Source organism: Myotis davidii, unplaced genomic scaffold, assembly GCF_000327345.1.
Source record: "Myotis davidii unplaced genomic scaffold, ASM32734v1 scaffold240, whole genome shotgun sequence".
NCBI classification, from domain to species: Eukaryota; Metazoa; Chordata; class Mammalia; order Chiroptera; family Vespertilionidae; genus Myotis; species Myotis davidii.
In genome coordinates, this window is record NW_006292334.1 from 311,144 (window position 1) to 315,743 (window position 4,600).

The following is a 4,600-nucleotide window of genomic DNA, read 5'->3' on the forward strand; positions in this document are numbered from 1 at the left end:
GCAGCAGCCTGTCCTGGTCCTAATGCTATTTCTTTGGCCTTTCCTTCTCAGCCTCTTTCAAAGGCTCAGGCTTCTCTGGCTATATCAGTCAGGCAAAAGGCAGAATCCACCCTGGCGAGGGTAAGCAGAAAGGCATAATTACAGGTATTGATTGGGTTATAGCATCCAGGGGATTCCTGAAGAAGCAGACCCTGGGCCGAGTTACCAGCAACTAAGCCACTCTCAGGAGTGAGGATGTGGGGTCACAAAGTTGCCTTTCAGATCTCCTACTGGAGGCAACACGATGTACTGGTGCCCCAGTTGGATATATCACTTGGCTACACTTCCCAGGGACTGCCCCCAATGACGGAGTATGCAGCGCATACAAATTCGAACCCATTCCTGCAAGACACTGGATGCTGCCAGCAGATGATTTTGACTCATAAGTTTTCCAATGGTGTGGATGAACTTTTCTGGGAATTACAGTGAAGTCCAGGACTCTTTCTACCCAATCCTCCTTCCCTGTTCCTCTCCTTCACAGGAGTCAAACCTGTCCTGTGGTCTGAAAGCTCTCCTCACCTCCCTTAGCATCCTCCGACTTGTCTTTCATAGGTATTTCCCCCAATAAAGCTCTTGCGTGTCTAATCTCATCCTGGTATCTGCTTTTCAGAAGACTCAACTTCAGAAATATATGTTTAATATATTACACCATAGATATTTGTTTTAGTTCCAGCAGTGAGCCTATCTTAATGTGATAATCAAGTTTTAAGTATTTCTAAAAGTTATTCTTTCTCCTCTTTGCAAATGCCTTAGTTTAGGTATCCTGAACTATCCATCTTCTACATCTCATCTTGGTCAGCAACCCAGCTTCAGAGTACATGTCCACATCACCTTCACAGTGGCTGTTCTACTACTGACCACCCATTTTTAAACACCTATACCAGCACTAAATACACGTTCTTTCCCTTATCACAGCAATCCTGCAAGGGAATAATTATTAGCTCCATTTTACATAAAGGGAACTGATTTAGAGAGGTGATATATCTTGCCCTATGTTATATGTCTGGTAACTAACAGAATTGGGATTTGAACCCAGATCTGTCAGCAAAATGTGTGTTCTTTTCACTACCCCAGCATTGCCTGGATTGAAATTTTTTTTTCATGCTGCAGTATATCATAAGCAATGACTTTCACATACATTACCTTCTCCCTCGAGTTTATCTAATTTCTAATGCAAATTGAGCTGGAAAGTAGAGCAGATAGACCACAGAGTGTTTGGGGAAGGGCTATTATATTCATAAAAGCATATTATAAATATATGTATAAATAAAGTATCCATTTAATGATATTGATGCTCTATGCATGTTTTATTCATTTATATTTTCTCTCTTTTTAAAAATAAATATAATCATTGGAAAAAATAAAGAAAGTGGAAATAAATACAAAACTATAAGTGAACACAATATTTCAATCTCCGCTGGTATGAGAGGTTATATCGGGTGCATCTCTAAAAGCAGGAACAAGGATAAGCAGGGATGCAAGTTATACATGCTATTCCTGCAGCTCTGGTGATAATTCCAAAATAACATTTAAAAGCAAGTGGCTCAGAGCTCTATTATATGAAGGTATAAAAATGTACCTGTCTTAGTTTATTAAAAGCATGTAATTTATAATCTCAATTCTTTATTATTATTTTCAAATTTTAAATGCAACTGAGAGAGACAGAAACAAGCTCCATGCATGGGTGTCAGTACCACACCTCACTGGGCTACCTACAGACCTGATTATGCCATGCCCTGCTTAATAGCTTTCAGAGGCTCTAAGTCCCATTGAGCATAAGGAGTAAATTCCTCAGACAAGCATTCCAGGCCCACTGTGAACCGGCCCTTGCTTCTCTCCCGTGACAGTCTCAGCATTCACACTCCACTCCTCCAGCCCTGGCAAGCAAGGAACCAGCTCTCCATTGAAGCAGGCTCCTCCTGCCTCTGAGTCTTTGCAAATGCCATCCCTGCTGGAGGGAACATCTTCCTTCACTCTTGCCTTCTGAAAACTCTAAGAATTTCTTCACATACAATTCATGTGTTTTCTTCTCCAAAAAGCTCTCCCTGAAACCATTCTCAGCCATGCCCTACTCCCAGGCTGAAGTGGGCACCCTCCCCACTGCTACCCTCTCTTCACCCCTTTCTTCCCTCTGTTGCAGCACACTACGGTCATTTCCACTCAATTCTCCCCATGAACTGCTTTGACTCAGAGATTGATTTTATGTTAATGTATTACAGTAAGTACTTGGCAAACAAATGTTTGTTAAATGAATGAGTGACTAGCAAATAAATTTGGCTTCTCTAGTTCACAATCTATATATGCCTTACGTAATTTATAAGGACTATTCCTTTGCCAATAAAAAAAAAGGACTTTGCATCCTGTTGTGGACATGTAAGTGTATTATTATTTTAGGGTCAGAATTTCAGGATCTGAGAGTGGTTATGAACTGGGACTTTTTCAGGGGTCCATGAACTAACTAAAACCATATGCAGGCATGTGTTTGTACGTATGTGTACAAGTGTTCACCTCATGCCCATGTGTGCTTCCTTCCCAGGCAGGTCCATAGGGATCCTTTGAAAGGACACATGGAACATGGCCAGGTCTATTTCAGACAGAACGCCATGAAAAACACGCTCATGGGAAATGAAGACTGAGGATGGGAGAGGTGGTCATAAGAATAGGAAGATGGCAGCTCCGAAGAAGGGATAATTTACACATTTTAATTTATTATCGGGTTCTTATCATCTGGTGAGGTGTATCACCATCAAAAACAGCATTAAAATAGTATAATGTATTTACCAATTCAAGTGTGACAGTGTCAAAGTTTACATCCCCCCTGCACTCCCAGCAAGGAGTCTGTGTTTGCCCTTTTCAAGCTGTTGAGGGTAATAAGCAATGAGGACAGGAAAACTGACAGGTGCAAAGAAAGGCTAAACTGATTTACATACATAAAACCGATCTGCATAGATACTCGGGGAAGGAAGGACTAAATCCAGAGGTGGACTTTTGCCAGCAGCGGAAAAGAAAGAATTGGAAAGCAGCAGCCTGGGAGGAAGAAACCTAGGAGAGAGCTGTCCAAACAGGCTATTTAGGAAGTGTAATACTTTTTAGGAAGTGTGAGGAAATGTCCTCGGCCACATTTCCACCAGGCGTTGGTGAAGACATAAGTGATTTTTAAGGTCGGGGGTGTCAGATTTATGTTCCTTTTTAGCGTGGGTGCCATGTGTCCATAAGCCTCCAAGCAGAAGCACACAGGCCTGAGTTATTTGTGCAGGTTATACAGGTTTGCCTGTTTGTTCTGCTAAATCGCAGCCTGGAGTTGTCACCTGACACACCTATTTTTGGTCTGGGTTGGGTAGGCTGAGGGGAGGTGAGTCATGAGAAACTCACTGACCCCTATCAGCAGTTCCACTGACCAACCTGCTCCAAGTTTCTGTTTGTTTTGTGGGAGGTCTCGGCCCTTCTTCAGATGGGGAAACTGCCTCAGGAAGAACCACTGAGTCTCTGGACAAAAGAACACAAAGGATGTCACCATTTCCTCCTGAGCAATTTTGAGAAAAGTCACTCGATTTCTTTTACTATTAAAATATAACTGTAACAGCTTTAAAAATGTTTGCAGGGGATGGTGTAGTGTGCTGCCCAGATCCAGGCCTGGATTCCTGCAGCTGCTGGGAGGGTAGATGGCTGACAGTACCCAGTCCAGAGCTCATGGAGAGAGCTGTCATTATAGAATTAAGTTATTTGATAATAATGAGAATGATAATAAGCCTGAAATATTAGAGGTCAGGTGCAGTGCTTAACCATTAGATGCCAGCGAAATCCTTCCCCTGTGATTATCCTCTGTGGATGTGAGCCACTTTATCCAAAGTTATGTGCCCTTCCCAGGGGCTACCTACACTCAATGACTGGTCAACGCCCTCAGTTTAAGGACAACTTATCAGGGCCCTCTCCGTTCCAGAGGCCCTCATGGAACCTGCCGCGGCTGATACTGTGACGGCATCACAGCCAAACTTCTCTTGCTCAATCCTGCTTCTTCACACTCCTAGACGTGTTGATCCAAGAGCATCCTCCAACAAGGCTTCTGTTGTTAAACTCCACTGCCAAACCTGCCTCCAGATGCTAGAGCTGGGCCACCACTAGCTGACTGGAAGTAAAGACCCCATTGGGGGAGGTTGGTAGAGCATGGACAAAGCCGGGCACACAGCTGCAATGAGACTGCTGTCATACCTTTGGGAGGGAATGTACTGGCCTGGGAAATGGAGGCAGTATGTGAGAAGTATGGGGGACTTAGTGATTAGGAGGACAATGGTATCAGATGGCTGTTGCTGGGGAACACAGTATTCTGGAGGAAGAAAAGGAAAGGCTGGGTGAGGGTGATTAATCAGCAGTTAAAGGCTAAACATAAAAACCAGAGGGCCGTCTTGACAGATTACAATGGGATTTCATCTCTTATAGCTGGAGGGTAGATAAAGCTGAAGATTTGGATTTAAGCATCAAGTAGCAGAGCTCCAGAAAAGATTAAATCCCCAGTGGCAGGTCTGCTATACCTAGATCTAAGCTCTAATTGGGAAAGAGGAGG